Genomic DNA, 18915 nt, shown 5'->3' with positions numbered 1-18915 from the left:
CACTGCCTTACAGATTTATTTGCTTTCTGGTTTCATTTTACTTAAAACTTTTGTTTTATCGTATTTGACAGCACTTAACAATTAAAGAGACTATATTCTGACCTTGAATTCTTAAGGCAGTTGTATAAAGTGACTCATTGTTGTTTCTGCAGGGAATAAGAACTTGTCTTGATTGCTGATTTGCCTTTTATATCATTTGATATTTTAGTATCTTGACATATTTGTGATTAAAAGTAAAAAAAAATGTGCTGATGTGGAGAGATATACAAAAACAAGTTTTTTTTTTTCAACGTTTGTTTTTGATCTGAGGAAAAGAAAAGAGGCTGAAGTTTTAAAGGATAAACTTACACCTCCCAGATGTGCTAATTATAAACAAAAAAAGTAGCTAATTTTCTATTGTTTAAATATTTCCTAACAAGTTCTCAGGACAAATTAATTGATAAAACTTTAAGGATTATTTGGAAAATAAACATTAAGAAAAGGACAACCTCCATACCCAATGAACAAAAGAAATATTTTGTTTGCTTTTCAACAAACTTTCATTTGTAGAATAGTTTTTGATTTATAGAAAAATTCAGAAGCTATTACAGAATGTTTCTGTATACCCTTCACCCAGTATCCCCTATTATTAACATTTTATAAAATACGGTGCATTCATCACAATTAAGGAACAAATATTGATGCATTATTAATTAAATATGTATTGCCTTTTCAGATTAACTTAGGTTTTACCTGATGTCTTTTTTTTCTTTTCTAAGATCCTATCTAACACACAAATATTTAACAAACATTAAATAAAGTTAATGTAAAATAATATTAATATAAATTAACTTAATCTTTTCCCAAATATTTATGAAGTGCCTACCACATACTAAATCCCATTAGAAAATAAGTGAAAGAATGGTACAAATCTTTTTCTGAAGGAACTGATGCTCATTAACTTATAGGATATAGCTAGATGAGATGTTATACAGCATTGAGTCCAATATCCACATTTAGAGACCAGGAAACTAAAGACCAGAGAATTCATGAGAGAACAAATGTCAGAATCTCCAAATCCTGAGCCCTTGCTATAGCAGAAGAAAAAACATGTATTAAAAAATAGTAAAAATAAAAATAAGTAGAAAAGAAACTATGATACAAGGGATAATGTGTTATATATTATAAGAAAATACTAATAATGCTATGTATGAATAATTTTTTTTCATGTAAAGTAATTCAAAAGTCACTTCTACATTGTTTTGAAATTATTACTTTAGCACCCAAAGTGATGTCTTTGGTGTTAATAGAGATCAAGAAGGCACTAGAACTTGCAAATGTATTCAGATTATCTAGTTGTTTAAAGAAATACAGGGGCGCCTGGGTGGCACAGTCGGTTAAGCGTCCGACTTCAGCCAGGTCACGATCTCGCGGTCCGTGAGTTCGAGCCCCACGTCAGGCTCTGGGCTGATGGCTCAGAGCCTGGAGCCTGTTTCCGATTCTGTGTCTCCCTCTCTCTCTGCCCCTCCCCCATTCATGCTCTGTCTCTCTCTGTCCCAAAAATAAATAAATGTTGAAAAAAAAAATTAAAAAAAAAAAATAAAGAAATACATCACATTAGCTACCTACTAGAAAATCCTGTTTTTTGTCTCTAAAGGTTTTTCCCTATACATAGCTCCTGTCAAAATATTTCACATGTAATCACAAAACCTTGGCCAAATATCTCATACCTGTCTTCAATGTTTCCATTCCAAATAGTTTGCTAGCAACACTTATCAAATATTGAATAAGCAATATGCTAGAAAAATTGCAACACCTTCAGTAATCACCTGTTTCAAATAACATGGTCCCAAAATAGCAGTTAGTAGAATATGTGTAATTTTATAACTAGTGTGCTTGGCAGTAATACTAAAATCAACATTTGGCAATAAAGTCATTTCTAGCAATATGTGTTATTTTTATCAAAAACAATACCTTTATTATGTCTGAAGAATTTCTCATAAGCCATGGATTGGGACAGAAAATATGTAAGACTATGGTAGGCACCTTTATATATGGTGCTAATAATTAATTCTCCTCACTCTTGATTAAATACATTGTTCCTAAGTGTTCAACTCCTGAAGTCGTTCAGTTCCCTTGGGGAAAGAGAAAATGGCAGAAGGGAACCATGTGTACTAATTCCGTTTCCAGGAAGGCAGCTTTAGAGCCAGATGGATCTTTCTGCCCCCAAGGGCCTTTTCCTTCTTGGGACAGCTTTCATCACTATTGATTTTTCTTTGAGGAAAAGAAGGCCCCTCTCAAAAATGTGTCCCTGATGCAAAGACCCATCTCTCTGCAGCCACAGTACTTAGGTTCCCAAATTAACACAGAAGAAAATGGAGATTTGTCTGTCTCAGTGGATCCCTTGTGACCATACTGTGACTGTATAGTGTGACTGCACAGCGCATGGATAAAGAAAGTTCTGTTTCAAGAGAGGGAGGAACAACTATGTAAAACAATGACACTAGGTCAGCTAATAAAGGCCAACCCATGTCCTTTGGATTTGTTGACATGGAAAACAACAAAAAGGGCGATTCAATGGCGTGGTGGAGGAGAGTCTATTTGTACTGGGGCTTGGAGGCGACTTGGTAGTGAGAAAACTGAGTGCAGAATGCTCTGTCAAGAATGCTCTCTCTATTGATAGAGAGGGTGAAACCATAAAATGTGTTGTTGTTGTTGCTGTTGTTGTTGTTGTTTTCATTTTGGACATGAGAACATATTTAAATTGCAAAGGAAACACTCCAGTTGATTGTAGGAAATTAAACTGATATTCTGTGATTTACCATAAAAAATGAAGTTTTCTCATATGTTTTTAAATGAATAAATAACTTATTTTACAAGCTAAAGATGATTATTAGCTTTGTTAGCGTATACTGGACCTAGTGACTTGTTTCTAATGAATAAAATATGCCAAGTGAGACATAATATCACTTCCGTAATTACACTACAAAGCTCTGTGACTTCTGCTTGCTAGCTTTCTCTTTGTGGTGCCAATGTGTCTTGCCCTTTTCCATACTCTAATGAAGCAAGAGGCCATGTTGTAAATTGCTCTATAGAGTGGTCCATGTGACAGAGAATTGAGGGAGGTTTCCAGACAACAGCTTGTGAGGGACTGACCTCTTAGTTTGAAAACATCGGAGGAGCTAAACCCTGCCCATCGTCAGGAGACTAAGCCAGAAAAAGGATCCAATCTAGCCTTGTGATGACTGCAGTTCACAGATTCATGGCTCACAGAAACTATGAGGTTATAAATGTGTGTTGTATTCTATCGGTAATTTTAGGGGTAATATGTTTCACAATAATAAACAACTAATAAATTGTTCTAATGAAAAACTTATGCTAGTGACAATGTTCATCATGACGTGCCGGGATGAAAACCTTTTTTTCCCTATTATTTTTAGCACAGAATCAGTTGCCTTGGTCTATGTCACTCTTTCAAGAATCAGGAAAGGAATGAAGGCATAAAAAACTGAGTTGACAAATACCTTCTTTCCAAGGGGTATTTCCATTTAAAAAGAAGAAGCTAGGGGCGCCTGGGTGGCTCAGTTGGTTGGGCGTCCAGCTTTGGCTCAGGTCATGATCTCACAGTCCGTGAGTTCGAGCCCCGCGTCGGGCTCTGTGCTGACAGCTCAGACAAAGACTGGAGCCTGTTTCAGATTCTGTGTCTTCCTCTCTCTGACCCTCCCCCGTTCATGCTCTGTCTCTCTCTGTCTCAAAAATAAATAAACGTTAAAAAAATTTAAAATATAAAAAAAATAAGAAGAAGCTAACAGTAAAAACATTTTAAGTTCAATAAATATCATTAAAATTAAATTGCATTGAAAGCCACCCAATCTTCCTTCCAAGAACCAGCCCGCCAACCTTGATTGTGGAACACAAATGTTCCTTGAATTTTTACTAGGGAGTAAAATAATTCTTGGAAGATGACAAAGGTTCTCTTCACTATGACAATGCCCATCTGCAAGTTATTTCAAGGTTCTGAATTCTCATCTCAGTGGAAAATTAATTATAAGAATATCTCAGCTTTTAATGGATTTTAAATGATCTAAAAACCTTTTCTGTATTTTTAATATATAATTCTTTTATATTAATAACAGAACAGATATGAGGAATAAACTTTATGAAGCATACAGCACATCAATAACTCTCCGTGTATTTGAAGTCTTATGCTTACATTTTTTAATGTATGCTATGAATAAGATTAATTTTCTCATAAGAAGCATTTGCAATCTAGCTGAAAATACTTAATAGAAATTTGTGTTATTTCTTTAGAATGAATGCTGACTAATTTTCCTATTCTCACTTATTTAGCATAACTCTTTGTTCAAAATTTATCTGAAAGTCATTTTCATAGCAATACTACAAATATTTCCAAGCATACGATGGTGCTTTGTTTGGTAATCTAAATTGCAAAATTGTTCTAATCAGTGGCAGTGTTATATACAGAAGTTCCAAATAAGTTATGAAACACAAGAAAACATTGAGGAGTACTTACAGTTAATAACAATTTGGTAAAAATGTGTTTTTGTTGGATGTTGCATATCTGCAACATTATACCAACAATAAAAGATTTCACCAAAAGTAGATGAAAACAGAATTCCGAGAAATAATTGACTATGCAGTTTGACCATGTACCATTTGTACCTTATTTTTAACATCCAATAAAGTGAGGATAATATAATAATAGCTATCTCAAAGTATTGTTGTAAGGAATAAATGAGTTACTGTAAGTAGAGTGTTTAAAAAGTGCCTGGCACATGTAAGGTGATATAGGTATCATCCATTGTTATTTTTACCCTTTCTAGCTGTATAATTATGGTAAGGAAAATACAATTGTGTCATTTGGTGCAAATATGCATTCAGACATATTAGCCATGAAAATGATGTAACACATCAAAATAGTACATGCTGATCCATGTACAACTTGTTGTATGGTTAACTTAGAGAGTAAAAAATACATGTATTTTATTCAACACATAATGATGATAGATAGATAGATAGATAGATAGATGATAGATAGATAGATAGATGAAAAATAGATAGAAGGCCTAACATACCCCGGAAAATTGTTGCGATAGAGTAGTGTATAAAAAACAATTAAAAACTCTTCCTCTTTTTGAGCTTATATTGCCATGGAAATGTATACAAAAGATAAGCAAATAAATACCTATAATGTATTCCAGATGATCATAAATGTTAACGGATATAGCAGGAAAGAAAGAAAATGAGGAACCAGCAGTAGGAGAGTGGGAAGGAAGACTACAGTTTTAAAGATTGATCAGCAAAAAGTCTTTGACGAAGAAACATTTGGTCAAAGACAAGGGAGTGAGGAGCAAGCCATGTGGATAAGGAAGAGGGCCCTTCAGACATAAGAAACTGTCCGTGCAAAGGCCCTGAGGTAGAGTGATATCTTGTATGTTCCAAGAAATCTTAATAAAATATTTCACATTATAATTATAATTATAATGCGAATATCATGTATATGTATATATAATATGTAACTATAATTTCAACCACAGTATCTTTGAAAATATAATTGGTTTCCATGAGGATAAATTACTATATGCCGTTTCCACTGCTTAGATGAAACTGAGAAGGACTAACAAGTGTCTTCAATCATAACACATAAAAACCATCCGTAAAGGAGATCAGTCCCAGCTGTATCTATCTATTATTTTCTTATTTGGGTTTTATATCAGGTTTTAAAAGCAATATTGATACAGCTATGGGGAACGTCTGGCCATGCAGTTGGAAGACTTAGAGGCAAATCTTATAATCAATGTAAATTTGAATAACTCTCTTCAGACTTAGAAGCTTTAGGATTTTTTTTATGCATTGTGATCCTAGTTAACATCGAGAGTTGCGGATGTGATTGAGACTTACATGTGAGAATACTTTGTGAACTGTTAGCTGCTATATGAATATTACATGTATATGTGTGTGAACACATGTGTGCTATGTATATGCGTGTGGCACAATTAGATTTTACGGCATCCCAGAAAAATTTCCAGATTGTGCGAGGAAATTATATACTATGGGGTTTAAGAGGCCTGTATCTGTAGCCAGACATCCTGGGCTCAGGTCACATATCTGCCACTTACTCCCTTTCTAATCTTGGACAGGTTTATCTTCTTAGGGCCTTCATTCCCTCACATGTAAACCATTTTCATTAATAATTTAATTAATACACATATAAAGTATTAGTACAGTTAGACCTTTGGTTGGTGTATGATTTGCACTCTACTACTATTAGCTTTTAGTTTGAACAATTATTAGGTACTTCTCTGCTGTGGTTTGCTCAATTTTTCTCAAATATGGCCCTGTTAGGTTTTTCCATTCTCTGTACTCTGGACAATATTTGTATACTTCTTCCATTTCCCAGAATGCTGAAAATGTCAGGCATGACATCAAGGCAGAGAGCCCAGAGAAAACAGGTTGTCACATTCTTGCCCCTGGAAACAATCAGGTTTCTGGGATAGGTGACAACTTCCCCTTTGGGTGACATCAGTGGGCAACACATATTACGTTTGCTTGTTTATCACCGGGTTTTCCCTGGTAGGCGATGAGTTCCTTAAGGGCATGAGTCTTTTTAAATTTATCAGTGTAAACACAGGGTCCTTTTTAGCTACATGAGAGGAGTCAGAGGATTGAAAAAAAGGAGCCAGGCAGGGGTGAGGAAGAAAAGACTTGGAGGGAAAAGTGGAAATTGCAGAAATTTGCACTCATCTGTGAAGCACTGAAGCGAGAATGAAAAAAAAAAATATTGCTGACAATAATAATTCCCCAAAGGACTGAGGCAGAGTGTGTAAAAAAGACAGTAGGAATTTAAAGGTGCAGTGGTGGTAACATTAATAGTAAGAGTAGAAACAGTTGGTGTCAATTTAAAAGGATTAATTGTTCCCTAATCTCTGAGGTCATTGGTGGTCCTGCTTACACTCAGGTATGTTTGAAGCAATTGGAGTTTCTTCCTAGTGCTCTAAAAGTCAGCAGGAATATTTGAAATTATGAAAGAAAAATAAAAATTTATTTCTTAGGGAAACTTTGGTGATGTCACCAAATGAAGAATGTGAAAGGCCATATTTACACTAAGATATCTGGGATATGTCTGTCTATCTATCTATCTATCTATCTATCAATCATCTATAATCTATCATCTGTCTATATAAATACCTATCTAAATATCTGTGTATATGTGTATATCTATACACACACACATTATACATAAACAAAACCAACAACAAACCTTCAAGTGAGTTTTGACTTTAGAATCACCAAGTTCATCGTACTGGAGTTTCCTTGAAAAAATCTACAGCAATGTGGGTATGGAAATTAATGGTTGACATCATTGGTCAGAAAAACCAGTGATTCTCTTGATTCTCTCAATGATAGATGAAGGAGATAATCTGGTTCAAAACTCAAGAGTTAACAGTTTGGTTTGTTTGTTATTCGAAAGCTTGAGGAAGATCATAATGTCAAGATGTCATGACCATGAAGACAAGTTATGTAAGAATAATCTTAGATTTAATGGTATTAGAAGTGTTCTGAGTGTTCCGAGCATTCCCTCAGTTCTGCAAAGATATTAAATAATGTGTCTTGTTAAGTCATACAGGACATATTCAATCATCTGCAAACAGCAGGGAAGAGTTTTTTAGTATTATAATGATGATTCATAATGAAGGTATTAGGATGTCTTCAACTTTGATATCTCTCTCTATAGATAGATAGATACATAGATGCAAAGAAGAAATACAGTGGTGGAATTCTGGGGATCAGACAAACCAGTTTTGACTACATCTTTATACTAAATTGTCCCATTTTCAATGGAATTCTTTAATCTATAAGTTATTTTATTTGATACAATGAAATATAATTTATAATAGAACATTTAATATATAAAACAGTAATTATTGCTCTTTGAATTTGATTCTAATATTAAAACATCAATGCTTACTTCGTTATGAATCCACAGATACTTAAAACAGAGAGCGAAAACCAGTTAGATATTTGTGTATTGACATATGATCTTACATGATTTGGGGGATTGATAAGAAAATTGGAATTTACCAACATCATCACCATTTTAAAAAGAATGTCATAAAACCTAACTTAGAGAAAGAAATGTGTTTAGCTACCAACAAAATGCTCAGAAATGTATTGTTTCAGAGTAAAATTAAGACAACCTTGTATCAACAGGAACACAGGAACAAATAAAGACATTTTTCTGCTATGCCTTGCTACTTGAAAACTTCCACTAATCTATATGCCCCATAAGATAAAAATCAAGAGCTGACGGATGTTGCAGGGTCATGGGTGAGTCTGTAGAACCTTTTGTCACCAGCTTTCTCACTCCTTGGTTCCCAGAGTTAGCCTGGTCATTTGCCATTACTGAGATCACAGCTCTAAATAGAGGGACCCGCTCTGTGACTCCTGGGTCCCTCAACCTCATGTATTGGTGTGATCTTGATAGTGCAACAGGCTCTGGACTCCTGAAGCTCTGGCGTGAATTTAAGAAGATTTTGTTTGTGTATGGCATAGAGGATGAATTCTTCCTCCTCTACTATGAATAAAGAACCTAATGTTCTCTCACATTAGTTAACCACTTACGAGATCCACCAAAAGATCTACTAAGTAGAAGAACCATTGTCTACGATGTCATGGATGTCTGCCTGACCTTATTTTACTTATGGACCTTCCCAACCCCTCTGTTGTCCATTTGGCTTTGCTCGCTCTTCAGTACTTGGCAGAATGCCACGTTAACAGAGAAAAGATGGACGGAGAACTGGGGATGATGCTAAGCTTGCAAAATATTATACAGAAGACTACAATTCCAGGAGATACAAAACTGCTGTCTTCTGAAATGTATGTCATTCTTCATGCGGTCTTTCAAGATGGCAGATGGTGTTGGTTTAAAAGAAATGAATTCATGTAGAAGGAAAGCTCTGTTTTGTTTTATTTTGTTTTGTTTTGTTTTTCTGGGAACTACAAGCAAATGCTCCAAAGCAGTGGTTTTGCACATAGATGGTCTTGGTAATAAGTCTTGGAGAAATCTCTGTGAAGAGACTTTGTTACAAATGAAAGGTGTTATTAAGCTTTACTTTTCAAATGGCTGTTCAAAGATGCATGTTGCAGGTCCATTCAGATTTGAAAGCAGACGCTTTGGCATCAACAATAGTATCAACCAAGGATATGAAGGCTCAGCGAGTTGGGTGAAAAGTGAGACTGGAGAAGAGATGCTGGTCCCAATCTGAGATAAGCCTGTGGAAATAGAGTCCTACAAAGGAGCAGAACAGCTCAGTGTCCCGGGTGGGCTTACTCCTGGAGGATGAAGCCAATTAACTGAGCACAGCTGCAAACTTTGCATACAGGTCATTTTCCTGATGACTCCAGTTTGGGTCTCAAAGACTGCGTGAATCAAGAAGGGTCCAGGTTTCCGTTGTAGTGGTGAACTGTCAAGTGCAATCTGCAACGCGTTATCATGAAAAGTTTTTAGATTCCATGATTGCATATGCTGCATTTTACATTTTATTGGACATTTCCCCCCAATCAGTGGTAAAAAGGACAAATGCTACAGGTGGACTTGCTTTGCTTATGAGGGTCTTATAGCAGTTAAGGCAACAGCAACTGCATTTTTTTGGAAATATATTGCAAAATAATAATAGGTAACATAGTTTTAAAAAAGTAAGAAAAATAAAACCCACTTCATTACTTCTGTACGTGGAATAGTATGTAGAACATAAAAGGTATCTAATAAATATTTATTCTCTAAATACAATTATAGTAAGAATATGAAAATGCATTCATTGAAATAAGTAAGTGCTTACTATGCACCCATTATTATTCATACAGATGCAAGTGAAATGATTTAGTTTTTTTTTTTTTTTTAATTTTTTAAAAAAAATTTTTTTAACGTTTATTTTACTTTTGAGACAGAGACAGAGCATGAACGGGGGAGGGTCAGAGAGAGGGAGACACAGAATCGGAAGCAGGCTCCAGGCTCTGAGCCATCAGCCCAGAGCCCGACGCGGGGCTCGAACTCAACGGACCGTGAGATTGTGACCTGGGCTGAAGTCGGACGCTTAACCGACTGAGCCACCCAGGCGCCCCTGATTTAGTTTTAATGTAGGAGAAACTTGCATTTGGGCCAAGGGCACAATATATGAATAATACAGTTGGAGGTATCATTTGAGAATTCTTACAGTATGTGATAATAAATCCCAGATAAGAGGAAGGAAAATAATTTTCTCCAACTATTTTAAACATAACACATTCTTTTTTGTTACAAGTAATTAGGTAATTGAAAAACCTTTGAAACAGCTAGAGAAGCAGAGTCTAGGCTTGTCCTCAAGAACAATTGCTAAACGATACTACATACAGACTATAGCAACATGGGAACTTCCATATCTGCACTAAACAGGAATGGCAGGAACTAGGAAGAATTGCTGAATTCAAGAACATACCACTCTAGTTGTAAATCAAAAATCTGGAAGCTATAGAACTATAACAGCTGTCTGTCACCCATGAAGACAGTGAATGGACACCTGAACACTTCAGTAGAGAACCTAATATCTTCAGCATTGACATTAACTGTAGAATGGTACTCTTTATTACCTTTAACCTTCAGATCTCAGTAAACATACCCAATGGGCAGTCCCTCATCCCCAGCCAAAACTCTACATACTAAGAATTAGGTCCATGGGGTTTAACTTTCCAGCCTATGTATCACAGGTAAGCAGACTGCAAGAAAGTTGAATTGGTACCACAGACCAATCCACAAATATATGACGGCCCCACTTTTGATTATTTCTCTCTAAAAACCCTTCGCCCACACTTGTACATTCCAACAATAATGATAACATCAACAACAAATTTCCGTCAAACACATAATAGTCAGCAGGGAGGGTTTCTAAGCTTTAATTATTCATTCTGTCGCATAAAAATATACAGAACTAGGGGCGCCTTCGTGGGTCCGTCGGTTGAGCGTCCGCCTTCGGCTCAGGTCCGACTTCGGCTCCCTCAAGGTCTGTGAGTTCAAGCCCCGCATCAGGCTCTGTGCTGACAGTTGGGAGCCTGGAGCCTGCTTCAGAGTCTGTGTCTCCCTCTCTCTCTGCCCCTCCCCCATTCATGCTCTGTCTCTCAATAATAAATAAACATTAAAAAAATAAATTAAAAAATAGATATAGATATAGATATAGATATAGATATAGATATAGATATAGATATAGATCTAATTATAGCAAATACATTGTCAATTTCTCATACACAAAACTGTCACATATTAAATGACTTGTAGTACTAGGCATTGTTTAAATAATTTGATCTAATGTTTAGAAAAGTAAGTAACACTATATACTGGTTGAAGTTACAAACATACTTAGCAGCAAAGCACTCAAGTGTTACAAAATAGGAAAACAAATTATAATTTTTAAATAATTACCATTTGTTTTGCTCTTATACTCCAGGGATATCGTCTATATCGGTACTAGTGTCATGACCTCGGCCTTGGTCATGACCTCTGTCCCAGGCTTACTTCTCCCCCATGTTGATTGCCCCCTACTTGCCTGGAACTATTCTGTGTGCTTAGGATATGTCATGGAACAAAAATACAAAAACTGCCACCCTAGTGTAACTTTCACTTGGGAGAAAGATTTAACGAATAATAAAATAAATAAGTAAAGTGCATAGTATATTTGGAGATGATGTAAAAAAAAAAAGTAAAGTGTACAACATGAAGTAGACATGGGGGTGCAGGAGGTGGGACTGGGTTGCAGTGTTGAACAGGGTAATAAGGTTTCAGGGGAGGCCTTACTGAGAAGGTGAGCTTTCAGCAAAGGTAAGTGCTTGAGGGAGTTATCTAGAGAAAGAGAACCCAGGTGGAGGAATAGGTCAAGTAAATGTCTTATGTATTTATAGACAAACAAGAAGGCCAAAATGACTACAGGAAAGAGAATTGAGGTAAGCAGGAGAAGGAGATTAGAATAGATAGGTGTTAGGGACCCATCTTGAAAAGGACTTGAGGCCAGCCAGTATGTGTACTTTGGTTTTTATTCCAAGAGGAATAGAGAGTAAAAGAAGGGTTTTTTTTTATATATACTAGAGAAATGGCCTATTTTCACAGACAAACATTTTTCGGTGATAGCACCTTGATTCCTGATAAAATATTGGAGAATGTGGCTCATAATTAAAGATTTACCTAGCATAACCCTGGTCAAACTGGACTACAGAGTGTTTTCCAAAGGAAGTTTGGAAACTTATACCTGTGCCATGAGGAAGCAGATAAGATTCATGTTCTTTCTGGGAGACTGGACACCCAGATTATAAAGAAAAATGAGAAAAGAAAAGAAAAGGAAACATGTGAATGAGGAGGTGGTCTCTTGTGAAGTTGTTTCTTTCCAAACTTTCTAATCAGATGAAAGAAGTGAATGAGGGGCATAGATCAATCTGGAGTGTTCTGTGGGGAGCTCTCCAAAATAGAACAGAATATCAAGATCAGGAAGAAATCTTCCTGTCCAGCAGGTCCATTCTTGTCCATTCTTCTGCCTCACAAAAAGGAGCCTATCCTGTTGGTTATTCAGTTGAGTTAGTCATTCTAATTCAAGTGAGTGCTACGTGGCCTTTTGGCCATACCTAATCTCCATCTTTGAGGCCAGTTTTAAACGGTCATGGCTGCTTAATCTACATTAATCTGACTTCTCATTTCTCAGTTGCTTGTAAATTAAGATGGGGTATTATTCGTTAATTATTGAAACCTGAACAAAATGAAAGCATCAGTGATCAAAAGAAGTTGGGGGCGGGAAACTCCAAAAGTAGTTGGGGGCAGAAGGTGTCATTTGGAAGAGACAAGAAAGAAGTGCTTCTCCTCCAATAGGAAATGATGCCCTCCAGAAGAGGGCATCATTGCCAACTCATTAATTACAGACATTTGGGTTCTATGGATACAATACTTGCATTGAGTTCTCAAGGCAGCGGCATCTGAATTTTCCCAACATCAAAGGTGCCACCTGGATTAGGTGGAAGCAGCAGATGTACCAAATACCTAAATATATGAAGACACATCTCTTTCGAACTGGGAAGCATAGGCCACATGAGATAAAAGGAGAGATGAGAGTCGCTTCAGGAGTCTTTATGATATTTTGAAAAGCATGATGAAACTAGGTTGGGAAAACATGGAAAAGCTGTCATTAAAATTCTAGACACCTAATAAAATTTTTGGCTGTCACCACTCAAGTGGTCACCAAAGAGTAATTAAAAGATTTCATTTGCAGTGAGCACAAAAGTTTGAAATTTGAGGCATATGTTGGAGCGAGCCCATTTTAAGTGGAAAAAAGCAACTTATTTGTAACCAGGCATAGAAGTGTTAACCTGATACAGAGAAAAATCTCCAGAAATATGTCTTGTAATTTGTCTTTAGAAAAGAATGGAGTATATGTAGAAAAATAAGTTGGAATAAAATAGAGAAGGGAAAACATCCTTTCTACACTTTATTATTTTTAAAATATAATTTATTGTCAAGTTAGGTAACATAGAGTATATACAGTGTGCTTTTGGTTTCGGGGGTAGATTCCGTGATTCATCGCTTATATACAACACCCAGTGCCATCCCAACAAGTGCCTCCTTTCTAAACTTTAAATGGATTCTTAATTCTATAGGCCTGCAATGGAGCTTCAGAATATATGTGTTTTTGTTTGAGTGTTTTGCTCTTGGGATAATTCCTTGGATATTAATGTGGAAGGAATATCTATGTTCACTTGAAGCAGGAAAGATTAGGATTGGATAACGCTTACAGAGTTAAAGTTATTTCAGTTTAATTATTCTCAAACTTCTGTGTGCAGAGGAATGATCCAAGAACTTCCTCAAATGTAGATCCTAAAGCTTTAGCCCCAGGGATCCAGATTCTTTTGAACTGATATAAGGCACTGGTATTGTAATGAGCTGAACCCATGAATCTAATGATTCGGATGTGTATGGCCCAACACATGTGGAGCAGTGCTATAGTAGTCTAAAGTGGAAGTGATGAGACCTTGAACTTGAAGATGGCAGTAAAAATGAAAAGAAGAACACAAACCAAGAAGATATGTTGAGCGTTCCACTGTCAAGGTTGTCCATGTAAAGGTAAGTACTCACGAGGAGTTCTAACAACACAAGCCCTGGCAGTGAAGGGAATGCTGTCATTTTTAATGCAAATAAAAACTTAAAGAGAACTACATTGCAGAGCAGGGAGATAAACTTTGATGTACAACAGCTAGAGTTAAAGATGGCATGAGGAAAGTGAAATAGAGGTATGCCCACTAATTGACTGCTTTGGGGCCAGGGAGAGTGATGGCAGTGAGAGACTTCCATCCAGCAATCTTGTGCATGGGGTTACCAAGTGAAATTGTAAATGGAGACAAAGGAACTTGAAGCTTGGAGAATCCATAAGGTGAATGGGGAGACTGGGGAAAGTGAAGGCTTCGACCTAGTCATGAAAATCATGTTTTCCCTGAGAAGTGAGCCTTGGGATAAAATTAAAAGGTGGGGCGGGGATTAATTTGGAGAAGAAGAAAAGAGCATAATCCAAGCAGAGGCCATAGGCTCTGGGAAAACCCAGGGACAGAGGGGATGGGAAAACCACTGCTTGAGGAGCATCTTCAAGGGCTAGGACAAAGCCACGTTCTGAGGGCTTTGGTCTTTGTAGAACAAGTAAAATATTTTTTTTTTCTTTACTGCAAAAGTAATGAGAAACCACAGGAGGCTTTTTAAGGAAGGAGTGTCCAAGAACATGATGCTGAAGACCTGCCATAATATACACTCATAATTTTGGAACAGAGATATACTACACTCCTAATTCCAGCCTGCTGTTGCTTCCCCAAATGCAGGACAGCTGAATGGACCATGAAGAGTCTACCTTGCTGAGGGCCGATCCCGACTTCACCTTCATTGTGTTAACTGGGGGAAGTTACATGATTTGGTGTTTATCAACATTGGTTTCATATTAGCACCCCGAAAGGGGCCTTAAAAAATACCAGTGTCTGTCCCCACCTGCCAGAGAGTCTAAATTCAAGCCCTGGAGGTATTTTTAAATCATCTTCAGGTGCTTCTAATGTGTCTCCAAGTTGAGACCCATTGACTGTAGCTCAATGTCCCTGATTCCTCCTCTCTGAAGATGAGTTGATCATAATAGTGCCTCAACCTTGGAGATGCTGTGAGAGAATGCTATGAGATGATGTCCGAAAAACAGCATACACCTGGGCATGCAGGAAGACTTAAATGTGCACCCACCATTGTCACGGTCACTTACTAGAGCCATTCTCATTGTTGCACAGATCTTTTCACATAGCGGATCCTTGAAACCGCTTTGTATTCAGCTTCCAGTTACAGAAGACCCCTGGTTTGATGTGTGGTGAGGTCTTCCTGCTTTCTGTTGATAGACACAGAAAAAATGTGCTTGCATCACTTTCTCCAGATGCATGTCCTCAAAATTATTTATGTTGTTTCTTTACCATTCCTTCCTGAATACAAATTCCTTCTCTCCTCCCCCGTCAGGAATCAGCCGTCCTCATCAGCGTTAAAACACAAAAAAACAACAAAATAAAACAAAACAAAACAACAAGAAAATAAAACTAACAGCAACAAAAATCTTTATTTGGAAGGAGGGTGGATCTTTAAATGCCAGTGCAGATGAAATTTAGAAACATCGAGCATAGTTACTGATGAGATGCCTGTCTTTAAAATAGGAAACAAATTGGGCTATGCAGAATTAATTGTAGAATCAAATTTTTAAGGGGCACCATTTCATTCTCTAAAGAAGTGCCTACTAGGAAATGGTGACTGAAGCTGACTGAAGCTACTTTATAACCTCCATTCTTGAGTTCTTAGGTAATGTACACCTTCGAACTTGGTGGTCTGAGTAAATTGTGGATCATGGCAGGCTGCATTTTCCTGCCTGACTTTGGTTCCTGTATTGATTCACTGTTAAGAAGTTGTACTTAGTCCCTAGGTCTATCTTCACAATTTGTTATATATTATGATCTATCATCCCGTTAGCACTTAAGAAGAATTTATTTTCTATTATTCGTGCTTCCTCAAATGTTCTCTCGCTAAGTCGCGTATGTCCTCAAGAGTAACTTTCTTGAGGTCAGAGAGAGTCTTCAGGTTGAGGCTGGGTTAAGAGAGCTGGTCATGTAGCACAAGAACCATTTTAGAAAGTGTACAAGACCTAGGATTAATGTATTATTTTGTCCTTAACAGTTATTTGTTAAACAACCTTGACACATGTCTTCTCCAATGAGTAGAAGATAGCAACATGACACGAATTAAAATGATCATAATGCTGACCAGAGTTCCACTAAGCTTCCGCACCTTCTTTGCTCCCGTCAGTTACATGAACGTGCTGAGTTTTGTTCCTTTCAGTACAATGCTTAGCCACAAACATTACTAGCTAATCATTTTGTCAGATGGAAGCTAACTCACAAGGAAAATGCAAAATGTGGAAAGAAAATGTATCCAAATATCAAAACATGAAAAAGTAATGCCAAAAAAAATAAATTTTATCACTAAACACACGAAGTTGTAAATGCTATCTATAACATGATTAAATATGTTGATACCCTAATGTATCTTTGCTGTGCAATTGATTTCTTATATTACATGAAGAGTAGGAAAACTTGATATGGAAATGGAAGAAGAGATAACGATGTTGGAAATCTTGGGGGAGGCATTTTTTCCATCCATCAAGATATAAACACTAACACTTCATTAAAATTGTATAAAAATATACAATGTATTTAACCACAACCATTATTTTCCACTTGGCCTAGTGCTATAGCTTTTACAGCGATTCAGTCTGACAAGAGCAATAGAATTAAGTGTCTCTAGCTTCCAAAATTATGCTTTATTGTTCCAATGTCGAAAAATTCTCAGTATGATGAGCATTTACTGTTTTTACTAACAGTGTTTATTTGAATTTCACTTCAGGCACCAAAACACTGTGTTAGGAGCTCTTTGAAGGACAAGAGGCTGGGTTTTTTGGTTTTTTTTTTTCCTCTAAAATACCATACTGTCCACAGAGCACTCATCTCTGAGTTTTTCAATGCAGGTTTTCCTGGATCTACTTTTAAAGAAATGGCTAGGTCTGTTTCCAATTCTGTGTCTCCCTCCCCCGTTCATGCTCTTCTCTCTCTGTCCCAAAAAATAAATAAACGTTGAAAAAAAAATTTAAAGAAATGGCTAGGTGAACTGACATGCGAAAAAGCTGTTACTACTTTCTGGGACATTGAAACATTCCCATAAAACAGCTTCTAAAAACGTAAGTGGAAAGAACAAAAACAAAAACAAAAGAAACAAAAACAAAGACAAAGAAATGCAGTGGTGTAGGTAAAGACTACCTGCAAGAGAATGTTAACATTTAACAAACATTTAATGAGCATTTAACGAACAGTGCCACTTAGGTACTTAGTTTCTTTTCCTTTTTACTTTAAATTCCACTTCGTTTCTATCTCATGTGAGTCTGAAAATGACTATGTAAGTTAGATTTAAGTGTCTCTATTTTTAAAATAAGGAAAATAAAGCCCCACAGATGTTAAGCAACGTCCCCCATCATCACCCAGTTGGACAGTGACCACCTCAGAACCCAAAACTACCCTTCAGATGACAGAGACCTTACTCAGCAGACATTTCTGTGCCATCTTGTTGGTTCCACTCTTTCTAGGGGCTAAATGTTTTCCTGCTGTAGTCTGCATTTTCAAGATAAAATATCTTGACTTGAATTTGTAAAAATTCACCCAAGAAGGAGTGTGTTTTTCATATCATTCTGCTGGAGGCTTTAAAGCTTAATAAGTTTGCAAACTCAGAATGTAAAATTTCTCTCCTGGTTTTTTCTTCCATCTATTTTGAGGCGATGACCAATAAGAATGTTCTCTGCAATCTTTGGAATAATAAGTGTATCCAAAAGTAGTATCACAAAATTCCAGAATGTTTGAGTTGAAAGAGACCTTGGAGATTGTTGGATCTGAAACACTAAATCTGCATGTGAGGAAATTGGAAGCTGAGCCTCACTGAAGAGAAATAACTCCTTCACAGTAGGTCTTAATCTAGTCACAGAGCTAATTAGTATAAAAACCAGAATTAAAACCCATGTCCCCTAGCACTTGGTGCTTTTTTTTCACTGTATTATGAATAATCCTACAAGTGAAGAATTAGTTTACCAATGTCTTTATATTCCTGAGCCAGTTTTAAAATATCTGCTCTATTTAATTAAGTTATAGCACTCCTTAAAATAATAAGCCAAATTTAACTTGTTTCTAACTTGGGAATTTAAACCAGAGTGCTGAATTGGGCTCTGTGTGCTTGTGTATTCTCAATTAAAGTAACCTGATTGTTCTAGAAGTCTTATTGTTTTCACCAGGCTGAAACTTGACTTCAGTTGATTTCAATGTGATCCATTTAGGCAATATTCGCTTCAGTCATTTGATATTTAATTATTGCCACTTGACTTATCAATCTCATTGTAAAATGCCCAATTCTAGTAGAATGGACAGAAGGAGTTTTCAATTGAACATAGGGAAATAAGCTAAAATTACTCAGCTCTGCAGAAGCTAATTCAGGACCATGTGAAATCACTTCATATTTTATGTTCAAACACATTCACCTACCAAAAGCTTAGCCCTTTTAGAAAAGAATAAATTTTTATTCATTTTCTCTACGAATACTAAATTGCTTTCGAAAAAACACATGTGTTCTCACTGCACAATCGAAAATTACTAATTTCTCACTTACATAGATTTCTTAGAACATCTGATATATTTTTTATTCCCTCTATGAGCAATAACATTGTAAATTGAGCTGTTAAACTGATTCATGCTTAGGCCAGCAAAAAAGAACAGTAAGTGGCTCTGAATCTTTCATAAATGCTGCAGAAAAGA

At 36.4% G+C, this 18915-nt stretch overlaps 1 pseudogene; it reads left to right on the top strand.

Annotated features, from left to right (window-relative positions):
* Window positions 1-8498: 8498 nt before the first annotated feature.
* Window positions 8499-9396, top strand: LOC122469453 (annotated as a pseudogene).
* The last annotated feature ends 9519 nt before the right edge of the window (window positions 9397-18915 follow it).

The sequence above is a fragment of the Prionailurus bengalensis genome, chromosome B1, assembly GCF_016509475.1.
Source record: "Prionailurus bengalensis isolate Pbe53 chromosome B1, Fcat_Pben_1.1_paternal_pri, whole genome shotgun sequence".
Classification (NCBI taxonomy): domain Eukaryota; kingdom Metazoa; phylum Chordata; class Mammalia; order Carnivora; family Felidae; genus Prionailurus; species Prionailurus bengalensis.
The sequence above is the reverse complement of the archived record's forward strand: the minus strand, read 5'-3'. Positions and strand labels throughout refer to the sequence as shown.